This window comes from Oncorhynchus kisutch, linkage group LG27 (genome assembly GCF_002021735.2).
Source record: "Oncorhynchus kisutch isolate 150728-3 linkage group LG27, Okis_V2, whole genome shotgun sequence".
NCBI lineage: Eukaryota > Metazoa > Chordata > Actinopteri > Salmoniformes > Salmonidae > Oncorhynchus > Oncorhynchus kisutch.
The window spans coordinates 12,165,025-12,180,902 of record NC_034200.2 but is presented as its reverse complement, the minus strand read 5'-3'; the positions used below and the strand labels follow the sequence as shown (position 1 = coordinate 12,180,902).

The window sequence follows — 15,878 nt, the reverse complement described above, 5'->3', positions numbered from 1 at the left end:
TACTTTTTAGGTTTGTTTAATTTTCATTTAGATTTGCATAGAATTTTGATTAACCACATGACACCGATTTTGAGATCTGAAGACGTTATTATAAATTAAATTGTTTCACAAACATTTGCATATGAAAACCATAACTGGCACACAGATCGGTAGAAATGGTAAGTTAAATTGGCATTCCACATGAGAAAGGTTGCCGACTCCACGTGTAGCCTGTTACCATCAACTTCAGGAGAGTAATGGCAGAATCTGCGAAAGCCAGCAGGAGTGGGAGGAAAATTGTTGGGTTAGGTTTTTTTCTTCTGGTTTTCTAGATCTCTGGTGCCCTCATGAGGCATCAAACCATGAATTTAAAGCATCAGACAAACTCAATGCATGTAGTTGATTTTATTAGAACACATAGGGTGTTCGAAATGGAAAAATACATGTTTAAAACTCTAACTATAATATTTATAATGCATGTATTATATATTTATAACACTTGGATAAGTCACTTTCAATAAAGCTTTTCACATTCTCTACTGGTTGAAATTAAGTCTCATTTGTTGAAATAATACACATATCCTGTGTCCTCAGATCAGTGCAGATGGAGGAAATGAGATGGTGAGATGAACCTGTTTTAGAGTATTTACATGATGCATAGGAGGTGTAGTGTGTGTACAGTTTTAAAATAATTCTGGTCCTGAATTACAAATCAGCCTTTAACTAGTTGAATAATGTGTTCTCATCTACTGATGCCCCAAGACCAGGATTGGTAAACAATGTTGAAGTGTATAATTGTAATACATACATGCAGACACAGTATCATTTAAAGACTGGAGTATGATACTCCTGCAATTGGATATGACTGAAAAAGAATGTCTAACAGTCATTCATACCTGAGCCATACCTTTATTTGTCAAGGTAGAGTAATGTACATGATCAGTGAATATATTCAATGTACAGGCTAGAATGTGGGAAACTCATGCTTGGTAATAACTAATATATATACACACACACACACACACACACACACACACGACTTAAAGTTATATTATATTCTACTTAATCCAGAGGCTTCATTGATGCTATTTAGAGTGTCTTGAAGCCAATACTACTGGCTATGATAGCTGAGGTTCATAGCTAGGTTCAAAGCTAGCTAGCTAATATTAACATTATAATATCGACATGTAACAGTCATTTTCTGCAATTTCTTGGGGATTCATGATTAACTGGTGTAAATATTTAAACTAATATGAACTATGAACTGAACTAATATTTATACCAAACGTTTTAGACAGTACATACACAGATGGTCTACATAGCTAGCTACACATCCATAGGCATACAAGGATTTTTATCCTCCACTACATAATAAGCAAGAAGAGTTAGTTAGCTAAGTTACTTCAGCTGCATGGCAAATATCGACACGGCAAGCTTACAAAATTGTACATTCAAATTTGCAGTAAATGCTTTAGCTAGCTAGATTAGTTAAATCCACTGTTTCACAAGATAACAGCCTGGTTTAATGGTTCTCAGGAGTCCCTAAAATATTAAAAGACACTAATTAAAATGTCATACTCATGTCAAAACGCCCATAAAGCTAGTCAGCTAGCTTGCTAAATTAACTTTATGACAAAAATTAATATGCATAATCATTTCTCTACATTAACTAACATATTCCTCTCAACTGTACATTTTTTGGATGATTCGTCGTGATATTATAATTACTTACATTTGCTTCAATCCTAGTATTTTTGTCAGCCATCTTTGCTGAAGAAAGTCTCCAGTGTTGGGTCTCAGAACATCATATTCATCATGGGGAGCACTCGATATGATCGCCCAGCGTTCATCCCTTGTGATTTGCATAAAGTTGGTAAATGCTGAAAATGCTTTTTCACTGCCTCCCACTCCGCCCCTCACCTCTGTCCTTACATTGAAAATGAATGGGAAGCAGTGTCACCGTGCGATAACTCCCGCTAATGTACATTGCTTACCAGTTGTACACGTTTTGTATCATCAATAAAGGAAAAGGTTTATTCCAAATACTTAAAATACAGAGTGGCAAATTCAGGCTGCCTGAGCATAAAATGCTCATGTCCCTGCTGTAATGAAATGACACATACCAAGTGTACAATCATGTCAAATGTGGTTGCATCAGCTGCAATGTCATGCACTGCAGAACCAAAGCCAGCTGTGTGTCTGACTGCAGGCTGAGGAGTTCTGTCTCGTGGCCCTGTCGGAGCTTTGTCTGGCCCAGGTGTCTCAGCCTGGACTCCTTCTGCAGCATGCAACCAGATGTGTCCCGGAGGCTCAGCTGGGCCCCACCGCTCCCACAGGAAATGGTTGATCAGATACTGCACAAGATGGATGCCCAGGGTGAGTAGGAGGGAGGGAGGGCACCAGAGGACATTCAACAGACACACACAAATGGAATTAAATAAATGTAATAGTTAACAAACATTCTATGGGTTTAAAAAAGCTCATTTCTATTCAATAGGTTGCTTTTAGGTCATTTTTAGAAATAGGCCTTGCTGCTTAAAGCTAGGTCTGCATCCTGGTCATCGACGTTCTCATCCACATTTCAGCTTTACCTTACAACGACCGAATGGTCTGCCACTTCCGCAGTTGTGAACAACTGTCTGTACCGAGGGTGTATGCGCTCCAACCCCCTCTTTGAGGAGGCCTTCTGCCTGGTCCTCTGCCCTCACCGGCTGCAGGAGCTGGACGCTTCCTGGGTCCCTGGGGGCCTCATTGGTGCCCACATCCTATCAGGCCTGGTCTCCAACCCGGAGTGCAGAGTCAGCCTGCAGAGGCTCACTCTGAGTGGGCACCAGATGGGCTGGGAGTCCCTGGAGGTTTAGGAAGGGGCCCAGGTGGGCTTTAGCTCTCTGCTGGGCCTGAGGACACTAAACCTGGCATACACAGACCTCAGACCCATTCCTGGAGGACCTCTGTACTCTCACACAGCTAGAGGGCCTGGACATCTCCAGCACCCTCGTCACTGAGCTGAGTACCCTGCTGTGGTGCCGGGATCCCTGACTGCACAAGCTGAGGCAGCTGGACATTTCCCTTGCCAGGGTGATCTCCATCCTCAACCAGCTCCACGCCCTCAGGCACCTGGATCTCTCTGATGACTGCTTTGCCTCTGGAATGTCCACCGCAGAGGATGACTAAGAAAGGGAGGGGGATGAGGCGGTTAGGCTGCTTCTGGAGGGAGTTCTGGGATTCTCCCACTGCTTGTGTCTCTGGATGTTTCTGGAAGGAAGAGGGTGACTGAAGGGGCGGCCAAGGCCTTCGAGGAGGGGAGGAGTGGGCTGGTGTTTTTGGGGCTGCTGGCTACTGTGACGTTCGGTCTGGGAAGGACGACTTAAAAGTGAGGTGACTTATTGTATATTAAAAAACATTGTCTCCTGCTTTCTGCTGTCATTGATTGCCTTGGTGGATCTGAGACATCTGTGAAGATGTAAAGCAGTAGCTCCACCTGGTTTCAGCCATATTGCTTACACCAATGACCTATCAGATCTGTTCAGAGGAGTGAGTGAGGGATAATGTTCTTGTGTTTGTGTTCCAGGTAACCGGTGAGGCCAATGAGAGGCAGATATGTGGGTTTCTGAGGAAGTACAAAGAGAGGTACAGAGAGAGCGAGAGAGAAAGAGTTATGGTCCATATCTACCAGAACAGACATCCTCAAGAAAGTGGTCGGAATATGGCTGCATCTGAATTGGCTCTAAAAATCTGTAGCAATGAGCTTGCGAAAAAAAATATCTAAAGTGAGCAATTAGGGGACCATGTAAACTAAGTGCTGCGTAAAGTTTCATAGACCAAATTAGTAGCCGTTAGCTTGTTGACGGTAGACTGATTCCTACACTTGATTTGACCTCTGGTTTTCATTACGTCATCATTGTTACATTGATAAGAGCACAGCTTTAGAGCTAGTCCTGTGGACAATTATGACATACAGTGCCTTCAAAAACTTGTTTCTAACCCATCTACACACAATACCCCATATTGACAAAATTAACACATGTATTTTGAGATTTTTGCAAATGTATTGAAAATGAATTACAGAAATATCTAATTTACATAATTATTCACACAGCTGAGTCACATGTTAGAATAATCTAACATGTGACCAACTTGACAGAGCTTGAAGAATTTTTTAAATAATAATGTACAAATATTGTACAATCCAGGTGTGCAAAGCTCTTAAAGACTTGCCCAGAAAGACTCACAGCCATGAACCTTTCTGGGTAAGTCTTTAAGAGCTTTGCACATCTTTGCACAAATCTTCAAGCGCTGTCAAGTTGGTTGATCATTGCTCGACAGCCATTTTCAATTTAAGTTAAAACTGTAACTAAGCCACTAAGGAACATTCAATGTAATCTTGGTAAGCAACTCCAGTGTATCTTGGCCTTGCGTTTTAGGTTACTGTCCTGCTGAAAGGTGAATGTCTCCCAGTGTCTGTTGGATAGCAGACTGAACTAGATTTTCCTTTAGGATTTTGCCTTTGATTAGCTTTATTCAATTTATTTTTATCCCCCCAAAAAGCTCCTTTGTCCTTGAAATCCCTGAGCGGTTTCCTACCTTTCCGGCAACTGAGTTAGGAAGGACGCCTGTATCTTTGTAGTGAATGTGTGTATTGATACACCATCCAAAGTGTAATTAATAACTTCACCATGCTCAAAGGGATATTCAATGTCAACTTTTTTTTTTTTTTACCCGTCTACCAATAGATGTCCTTCTTTGCGACCTCCCTGGTCTTTGTGGTTGAATCTGTTCACTGCTCGACTGAGGGACCTTACAGATACATGTATGTGTGGGGTACTAAAATAAAAAAATTCATGTTAAACACTATTATTGCAGACATTGTCCCTCTAATCACTCTGACATCAATGCAAATGTAATCGAAAATCTAATCAAACACTTCATGAAAGCCCATGAGCTCATGTTGCGCAACATTTCTATAGGCTATGCAATTGCACGAGAAAACAGAGTGATGGCATCTACTAAAAAGAGGAGGATGTAAGGGATTTCCTCCTCTTCGGAAGAAGAAGACGCGAAAAGGATCGGAGGACCAATATGCGGCGTGGTAAGTGTCCATGGTTCTTTTAATACGTAAATGTACACATGAACAACTGAATACAAAATCAAGAAAACGTGAAAACCCAAAACAGTCCTATCTGGTGCAAACAGAGACAGGAACAATCACCCACCAACAAACAGTGAAACCCAGGCTACCTAAGTATGATTCTCAATCAGAGACAACTAATGACACCTGCCTCTGATTGAGAACCATACTAGGCCAAAACATAGAAATACCCAAATCATAGAAAAACAAACAGACTGCCCACCCCAACTCACACCCTGACCATACTAAATAAGGACAAAACAAAATAAAGGTCAGAACGTGACAGAGGATCCCATCAGTTTTCTATAGGCTAGGCCTACTATACTTATTTCTCAACTTTCCTAATATTAAGCACATTGCTTATATTTACAACAGGAGTATAGCCTACCTGGCTGGCATGAAAATGAACCACGTGTAATGGTTTTCCTCCTCTTCGTCTGAAGAGGAGAGGCGAGAAGGATCGGAGGACCAATTTGCGGCGTGGTAAGTGTCCATGGTTGTTTATTAAACACATAAACTGAACACTCCTTACAAAACAATAAACGTACCATGAAAACCGAAAAACAGTACCGTGTGGTGTAAAACACAGACACGGAAACCATCACCCACAAACAAACAGTGAAACCCAGGCTACCTAAGTATGATTCTCAATCAGAGACAACTAACGACACCTGCCTCTGATTGAGAACCATACTAGGCCGAACACAGAAAAACAACCTAGAAACACAAAACATAGAATGCCCACCCAACTAACATCCTGACCAACTAAAACAAACAAATAACACAATAACTAGGGTCAGGACGTGACACCACGCAAAAGTGTCCTCCATTCGCTATTTAAGTGCATAGATGACATGTATTTTCTCCCGCTGCCCCATTTTCGACACAGGTGCATGATAATGGTCCATTCTAAATCAAAACAAATTTCACACATGTATTATTTAGTATATGTAAAGACAAGATTAAATCAAGAATAGTCTGATGGGTGACAATATTACCCTATCACTTGTGAATGATATATTATCACTTGTGAATGATGCCCAGCATAATAAACAACGTGTTTGTTTTGCTACTTTTCCCGAATCATAGTCGCACACCTCATGTAGCCTAGCTCATAGGCCTATATAGTTTTGATAAAAATTTGTATCACAACTAATGTGGCCAAATAACTTCTCAAAATTAAGCACATTAATCTACTTTACAAGGGGTGTAGAGCCTAACTGGCATACATAAGCAGCGCATGAATTTCATTTCAGTTTGGGAAAGATAATTTTCGGCATACAAATGCACCTAATAAAAGCATTACATGCATAATTGCATTTGCGGTCACTTTTGATAATGGTGTTTTCTGCTAATGGAATATTTGTGCTTATAGCCTTCTACCATGTGTGCATTGCAGTTCTAAAATGTGAAGAAATAGCTTAACAGTTTATCAACATTTTAAGCTAAACGTTCTGAACTGTTGTGTCAGCCACATTGGTTGTATTAATTTGGGATCTATCGCATCTCACAACTGTCCCAGACAATGTTTGGAATATTTATTTCTCACACAGAATAGAATAGGTAGATTTTTGTACTATGGGGGATTGTAGATTGACATAGGGTAGTGCTTTTGCTGTTCGTTAGGCCTACTCATCTTGTTGGCTGACAAAGTAAATGTGGACAGTTCTTCCAATATCATCAATATGCTCCTCAGAATTGGATAAGGACGCGCACAGTTCCGTCCTCGATGTGTCTATCTTCACTTGTAGCCTATGAGAAAGACCCGATCACATTCCGCAACAAAGCCTCCTTCACTCACGCCGCCAAACTTACCCTAGTAAAACTGACTAACCTACCGATCCTCAACTTCGGCGATGTCATCTACAAAATAGCTTCCAATACTCTACTCAGCAAACTGGATGCAGTTTATCACAGTGCCATCCGTTTTGTTACTAAAGCACCTTATACCACCCACCACTGCGACCTGTATGCTCTAGTCGGCTGGCCCTCGCTACATATTTGTCGCCAGACCCACTAGCTCCAGGTCATCTACAAGTCCATGCTAGGTAAAAGCTCCAACTTATTTCAGTTCACTGGTCACGATGGCAACACCCACCCGTAGCACGCGCTCCAGCAGGTGTATCTCACTGATCATCCATAAAGCCAACACCTAATTTGGCCGCCTTTCGTTCCAGTTCTCTGCTGCCTGTGACTGGAACGAATTGCAAAAATCGCTGAAGTTGGAGAATTTTATCTCCCTCACCAACTTCAAACATCTGCTATCTGAGCAGCTAACCGATCGCTTCAGCTGTACATAGTCTATCGGTAAATAGCCCACCCAATTTTACCTACCTCATCCCCATACTGTTTATATTTATTTACTTTTCTGCTCTTTTGCACACCAATATCTCTACCTGTACATGACCATCTGATCATTTATCACTCCAGTGTTAATCTGCAAAATTGTAATTATTTGCCTACCTCCTCATGCCTTTTGCAAACAATGTATATAGACTCTCTTTTTTTCTACTGTGTTATTGACTTGTTAATTGTTTACTCCATGTGTAACTCTGTGTTGTCTGTTCACACTGCTATGCTTTATCTTGGCCAGGTCGCAATTGCAAATGAGACCTTGTTCTCAACTAGCCTACCTGGTTAAATAAAGGTGAAATAAAAAAATAAAAAATAAAAATAAACATGATGGAGAGCCATGTGAGCGAGAGGTGTTTGGAGCACTCAGCACTCAGGAAGAATGGCACAACAGCCACTAGCCGCAAAAGGCATGGAATTCTAGGCATTATCAAGTGCTTGTCCAATTGTGAACGAGAGACTGATGAAGTGTGTACAGCCTGCGCAAAAAAAACAAAGCAGAGCTCGTGCCTTTCAAGCGACTTTTTCTCAAATCATCATTAGAGTCGCATCTTGCAGCCGTACAATGTATTAAAAATCTAAACATATAGTCCAACATTTGTAGAATAACTAAAGTTACATTGATAACTCTAAATTAAGCATATAGGAGTACCTATTTCTTTGTTAGCCGCTCAACACAGAATAGCCGTATGTGTGCACTCCCTCAAATTGGTTGGAGAAAATATAATGTTCTACTGTATTCTTCATACTATAAAATAATGCCACAGAATTCTAAGCAAATCTCGTCTGCTAAATGAACTAGTGTAGCCCACAGCCATATGACATAGCCAGATCAGGGCCTAACATAAGGACAACTCAGAGTATGCTATTATGTTCTTCTGAAACAGGAAACATTTTCTTAATATCATGTTTCTTTAGACCTGTCTAAAATAAATCATGGCTTTATTGTGAAGGTTTAGGCTATATTACATGGATTTATTAGACTTTTTCAAACGTAGGTCTGCATCAGTGGCTTGTAGGTTATGTGTGAAAGTTAGGAGATGCTAAATGTATGTAGGTTATTTAACAGTCAATTACCGTGAGACCAACAGCTATTTGCTTGACAATCAACCAGCAATCAACCAATCAAATGTTGTGACCACTACAGCCCTACCCTCTGCTTTTATGACACAACGAGTTGTCCACATTCCTTTATAATTCTCTTGATAACATTATACAAAATAACGTTATGGACAATAGGCCTACTGTGTTTTGTGCATTTATAAAGAAAAGGGTAGGCTACCAGTAGCCTATGTGACCCTGATTTGATCTAAAGAAAAACTATTGAAATAATTATAATATCTAGAATTGATTTGTTAAGGGACAGATACAATTACAACATTCTAAAACAACACATTTCTGCGGCATTGAAGTTCCCCAAGAACACAGTGGCCTCCATCATTCTTAAATGGAAGAAGTTTGGAACCACCAAGAACTCTTCCTAGAACTGGCCGCCCAGCCAAACTGAGCAATCGGGGGAGAAGGGCCTTGGTCAGGGAGGTGACCAAGAACCCGATGGTCACTATGACAGAGCTCCGAAGTTCCTCTGTGGAGATGGGAGAACCTTCCAGAAGGACAACCGTCTCTGCAGCACTCCACCAATCAGGCCTTTATGCCAGAGTGGCCGGACAGAAGCCACTCCTCAGTTAATGTGCTGTGAAATCTGTTTTGAAATTATTGTAATATATATATATATATATATATATATATATATTTATACTCCGGACTCCGACATTTCTCGTCCTAATATTTATAGATTTCTTAATTCCATCATTTTTATTTTAGATCTGTGTGTATTGTTGTGAATTGTTAGATATTACTGCACTGATGGAGCTAGGAACACAAGCATTTAGCTACACTCGCAATAACATCTGCTAAATATGTGTATGTGATCAATAAAACTAGATTTCTGTTTGAAAATCTGTTCTCTACGAGTAGATCATAGACTGTATGTAACGTTGAGAATCACGCACATGCGCAGAAGCTTTAGGACCTTTAGATGTCAGAAAGAGGGTCCAGAAAAGTCTGATTCGCAGCCACTTCATTTGTTGAAACGGTTAGTCTCTCTGCAGCTGTCCACAGAGCAGACCACACAGCTGGGGGCTGATATCTTATGAAGGTAAGATGTCCATATCCCTCCATTTTCTTATCACTCTCTCTCTCTTCATTCCTCCTTACACTCTACACTCTATTCTTCTGTCCCTCTCTATCACTCCATCCCTAACCTCACCTCTATCTCTCTTCATCTCTCCCTCTCACCCTCCTCTCCCTCTCACCTCTCTTCTATCTCCTCCCCTCTCTCTCTCTCTCTCTCTCTCTCTCCCCCCCACACCTCATCTCTCTATTCCTCTCTCCCCCTTCACCTCCCTCTCAACCCTATCCTCTCCTCCCTCACCTCACCTCACCTCTCTCCCCCCAAACAAAAGCTGCTGGGTATAATGCAGCAGAAGGCAATGGCAGGAGTATTAGACTTCACTCTGAAGTTTGCCCTGAGTGCTCTGTGGAACCTGACTCATGAGACACCCACTGCCCTGAGAAACTTCCTCCAGTGTCAGGGCCTGCAGCTGTACAAGGACGTGCTGGAGGTAGGAGAAGAAACACACACACTTATAGTTTATGCCTGTCCATACCATAACCCCACCGCCATCATGGGGCACTCTCTTTACAATGTTGACATCAGCAATCCACTCGCCCACACGATGCCATACACATGGTATGCGGTTGTGAGGCTAGTTGGACGTACTGACAATTCTCTGAAATGACGTTGGAAGCGGCTTATGGTAGAGAAATTAGCATTCAAATCTCTGGCATGAGCTCTGGTGGACATTCCTGCAGTCAGCATACCAATTCCATGCTCCCTCAAAATTTGAGACATCTGTGGCATTGTATTGTGTTTACAAAACTGCACATTTTAGAGTGACCTTTTATTGTCCCCAGCACAAGGTACACCTGTGTAATGGTCATGCTGTTTAATCAGCTTCTTGATATGCCACACCTATCAGGTGGATGGATTATCTTGGCAAAGGAGAAAAGCTCACTAACAGGGATGTAAACAAATTTGTTTTTATTTCAGCTCATGAAACATTGGTCAAACACTTTTACATGTTGCGTTTATATTTTTGTTCAGTGTAGTTGAACCATTCAATGAATATTCTATACAGCGGAAACTTCTAAGTCTTCTGCTGGGTCTTTCTGTTTCAACATGTTGTAGATGTGAGTGTGTGCTTTGTTTGAGCCAGTAAATATAAACCTGGGCAATATTCAATTGAACATGTGTACACAACCACAACCTGCACACGTCTTATTCTGAAAACTGGAAACATTTATCGATTGATGATGCATGGTGTTCTGTGGTCTGAGGAGGCGTTCTCTTACTAGTTAATTGTGTGTATATTATTGAGGTGTTTTATGTTTTGTAAATCAAGGGTGATTCTATTTGACCTCATGTGTGCAGTACTGCCGTATACTCCAGGAGGAGGGGGCAGTGGACCTCCTGAAGACCTTGACCTCTGACCTTGACACCCACAGCGACGTCAGAGGGATGACAAGCGACCCATAAAAACACACCCAGAACAGGGGCATCATGGGAGGTCATGATGGATCTGTGACCCTTGACTCCTTAGTCACAGGTGGGAGGAGGATTATACAAAAATTAAATAAATGTTGTATTAGGAAATGGTGTGTTTAAATATAAAGAGAATTTTCATTTATATTAGTTATGTTGGTGGGACTTAGGTTAATAAATAAATACATATTTCAAAATATATTTCATTATTGCACAGAAATAAAATAAAAAATCATGTCAGACGCATCAATACCTAGCTGTAGAAATCACACAGGGCACAGACGTCAATTCAATGTCTATTCCACGTTGGTTCAACGTAATTTCATTGAAATGACATGGAAACAACATTGATACAACCAGTGTGTGCCCAGTGGGATTCCAGAAATAAGTGACCTAGATAACTGCATAGTTGCTGCTGCTAAAAAGAAAAGGAGATATAGTTTTAGCAGAGGCAATGAAGACCATTTTCAAAGAGACTAGGATAATGAGCATTCCTAATTCAAAAGGAATGCAACAACAAACATTCTACTGTGTGTTTGGGGATTAAATCCAAACATCATCACCAGAGGGCTCTGAGGTGCTGCATCTATACCAGTCTCCACTCAGAATTGTATTTATTTAACCTTTATTTAAGTAGGCAAGTCAGTTAGGAACAAATTCTTATTTACAATGACAGCCTACCCCAGTCAAACCCAATTGTGCACCACCTTATGGGACTTCCAATCACAGCCGGTTGTGATACAGCCTTGAATTGAACCAGGGTCTGTAGTGACACGTCTAGCACTGAGATGCAGTGCCTTAGACCACTGCCCCACCCAGGAGCCTTACTTTTCATTTGTTATATGGAACTTTGACAAGCTAAGCAGGTAATTTTTTATATCCCAGTTCATACTTGCATTATATATAAGCTAAAATACTTTCTTACCTCATTAAGCCACAAAATCCTTACCTTGAATATATTAATGTACTGTCCCACATACACACTCTTCCTTCAATTAGGAAAGACATCTAATCTATATTGTAAATGTATTCTGGCTTTTCATAGCCCAACCTGCAAGAGAGACTACCGTTTATTCCAAGATGGTCTATTAATAATTCCTTGAGTAAGAGGGAGATTAAAATAGATCACATTAATATTGGAGAAGTCTCGCTGGGTTCAGAACTAAAAGTTAAAATTCCCTTGATGCCGCTTAGTGGGAAAAAAAGGATCGGAATATACAGTACCTTGAAATGTGACCTTCTGGAGTAGTGTAGTATAGAATTAACGTGCCAAGAGGTCATCGGGGACCTTGGTGTGACAGTCTTGTGGGGTCAAAGGTCATGTTCCCAGGGAGGGAGGGAGGGAGAAAAACAGAAGGGCGGTATAAAGAGGAGGACAGTAAGTGAGGGAACTTACTGATAGATGTGGGAGCAAGATACACAAGGACATATGGTGAGAGAGCAAGAGAGAGAGACATAAAAAGAAAGGAGGGAAAGTGACAGGTGAAAAAGCGGTGTCGGTGGCCACGAGCCAGAAAAATCCCAAAAAGAGAAGGGAATAAAGAGAGAGAGAACGATAAAGGAGAGAGACAGATTGGAGATAAACTGGGTCAGACAGAACAGACAAAGTGCGGTAAAAGAATTGAAAGACTACGCATGTATGTTTCAGGCCCTCGACCAGCCATAGCACACAGAAATACCACAGAGCAATTTGCAGATTGCCTGTCTGTTCGAAGCTGAAATATCAATGTGCTGCTCGCTCCTCTGTGGGAGCTTAGCATCTCGTTATCTCACTCTCCCAGACAAGACTATTGGATTAACATAATTGTGGATCAGTCTGGACACCCAGAATACTCTATCCAATATTCCATAATACATTGACAGAGAGGGATAGAGAGTGTGTATATGTGTGTTTGTGTGCATGCGTATGTGTATGTGTATACCCTGGGTCAAAGATGTGTGTAAGTTATTTAGGTGTGAATGAAGCTGCCAGTGTCCCTCTACAGAGGACAGTCAGAGAGACAGAGGACACACAAGACAAAGCAGGACGCCTCTCCGGGCTGTTCTGTGATGCACAAAGGACACCACAACTCCTCTCGGATCCAATGACCTTTTATTGCTTTGGAAGGGTACAGAGTTGGCAAGCCCTCTCAGGCTGTTGTGCAGTTAAACCACACAGAGGAGCCAACCGCTGCCCTGCCAAGTACAGGCAGGGGCTGATGGTCCAGCCTACTACACAAATCAATCAATCATACTGTACATCAGTCATTCATTTAATTTTATTCATCAACCTGTGCTTCTCAGATTCCCATTGTTTTGTGCTGTCAGAATAAATAGGTTAGTTAGCAACGACAAAAACAACTTCAGAAAGGTACAAAACAGGTACAGAACACTCAATATACACCGTCGTATATGTTTGCAATTGTAAAAATAAAAATAAAAACACTAGAGATGTTCACTTAATATAAGCTACAGTAGTTTTCTTATGTCTAGACCCCAGTTTATGGTAAATCTATTGTAAAATGTGACTTAATTCTATCCAAGGACTTGGTACGATGAAATGATTGTATAGTAAGTACCCAATACTTAGTTGGGTAGTCTGTATGGGTGTCTGTGTGTGTGTTGGGTGGTGGTTGTGGTGGTGGTAAGGCAGTGTAAAGGTGACTCTTGGACCTTGCTGGCCCCATATAAGAACACAAACACGTGGGTCATACCGCCTGTCATACCGTCGCAGCCCATGTGACTAGCTAGCTCAGAGAGACAGCTGTGACTGTGTCTAACTAACCCAGGTCCGCCTGCTCCTTCCTGGATCACATGCTGCCCAACTCCTCACCCACCCAATCAATGAAGCCACAACCACAACCCATGTTTTAAGTGAGAGCAATATTCAGAGCCAACATAAACTTACCTCGAAGCTATCTTGTAAGAGTCACAAATACCCTGTCCAATGAATGGTAAAGATAGTATGTAGCTGGATTGGGGTCGGAGAGTGTGTGTGTGTGTGTGTGTGTTTGCATGCGTGTTGGAGGGAAAGTGGTTAAAAAGGGAGCGGGGTCGTTGAGTGGTTCATTAAGACAGGGACAGACAAGTGGTCATTCCTTGACATTCCTGCTGGGTCGCCGTGGAGACATGAGTTAGGGTTAGAGAAAGGTATCCTGTTGCAGCACCCTTCCCTACCCTTCCCCTCCCCAGAGCACCTCGTGCCTGCGCGCCCTATTGCCTAACCAGATACCTTACCAGAATGTGATGTACTCATACTGTGGTGAGTATCTGGGATATACTGACTGGTATGTGGTTTAAAGGTCATACACAGACCTTAGACTGAACATGCATAGTGACTGTATATCACATACACTGTACTGTAGGGACCATGCAGATAGGTACTGTAGTCACATACTATGGCTGTTGTATGACATGCAAGTATAATAGCAACCAGCAACCTGTGGTTGAAAATGTGCATTGAGACATCCAAGCATAGCAGGGTACAGTATGTATTGTATGTACATGAGCAACCTCCAACCTAGACAGGCTGACACTATATTCTTTAGTCTGTTGGCACACAGACCCTGTGTGGGTGATTATGAAATGAAGGCCAGGCGCCACAGGCTAAAATGTCATTTTTTGGTATTGGTCCCTTTAATATTTTCAAAAAGTATCATATATTACCGTCATCAAAATGTCACGAATTGTAACCGCTTTAAAAATGGACATACATCCATCGTTTCAAAGCTCACTACATTGAATCACACATCATTTAAATGCCCATTTTATAGAGAATGTTACAAACTGGACTATATTGGGACATTGATACATTTTGTGTTGTTTTGGCTCTGTACTCCAGCACTTTGGATTTGAAATGATACAATGAATACGAGGCTAACGTATTCTCATACCGTCATGACAGGTAGCCTAGTGGTTAGAGAGTTGGACTTGCAAGGTTGCAAGATCGAATCCCCGAGCTGACAAGGTAAAAATCTGTCGTTCTGCCCCTGAACAACGCAGTTAACCCACTGTTCCTAGGCCGTCATTGAAAGTAAGAATTTGATCTTAACTGACTTGCCTAGTTAAATAAAGGTGAAAAAAAATCCATATCAGGTGAACTGTTTTGAAATTACAGCCTTTTCTGTATATAGTCCCCCAATTTGAGGGGACAAAAAGTATTGGGATGAGTTCACTTATATGTGTATTAAAGTTGTCAAAAGTGTAGTATTTGGTCCCATATTCCTAGCACGCAATGATTACATCAAGCATGTGACTCTACAAACTTGTTGGATGTATCTGCTGTTTGTTTTGGTTGTGTTTCAGATCATTTTCTGCCCAATAGAAAATAATGGTAAATAACGAATTATGTCAGAGATATATATATATATATATATATATATATATATATAAATAAATGGTATTCAATGTGTCCACATTCAACTGGTAAAACTTGATTGTGATATGATTAAGGGGGAAAAATACACTTATTGGGGTGTGATTCCTGGCCTTAGACGCATAAAGCTAGGCAGACAATGTTTCTGTGTCAGCCCCCCCCCTCAAAAGAAACACACAAACACGCACAAACAAACAAGCACGCTTGCGCATACATTCATGAGTATCGTATTTGAGGGGTGCAGCAGTACTATGTTCATTCCGCCAACATTACACTACATGGCCAAAAGTATGTGCTCGTCTAACATCTCACTCCAAAATCATGGGCATTAATATGGAGTTGGTTCCCCCTTGGCTGGGAAGGCTTTCCACTAGATGTTGGAACATTGCAGCGGAGACTAGCTTCCATTCAGCCACAAGAGCATTAGTGAGGTCGGGCACTGACGTTGGGCCATTAAGACT

The 15,878-nt window shown here is 41.4% G+C and overlaps 1 long non-coding RNA gene across 1 annotated transcript; it reads right to left on the bottom strand.

The window, feature by feature from the left end:
• Positions 1–1,767: 1,767 nt before the first annotated feature.
• LOC116357831 (uncharacterized) lies at positions 1,768–5,716 on the bottom strand. The gene is made up of 3 exons (XR_004205864.1): positions 5,496–5,716; positions 2,571–3,589; positions 1,768–2,333 (listed from the first exon to the last, which is right to left on the bottom strand). It is a non-coding gene; the product is annotated as an uncharacterized LOC116357831 (long non-coding RNA).
• Positions 5,717–15,878: the final 10,162 nt, after the last annotated feature.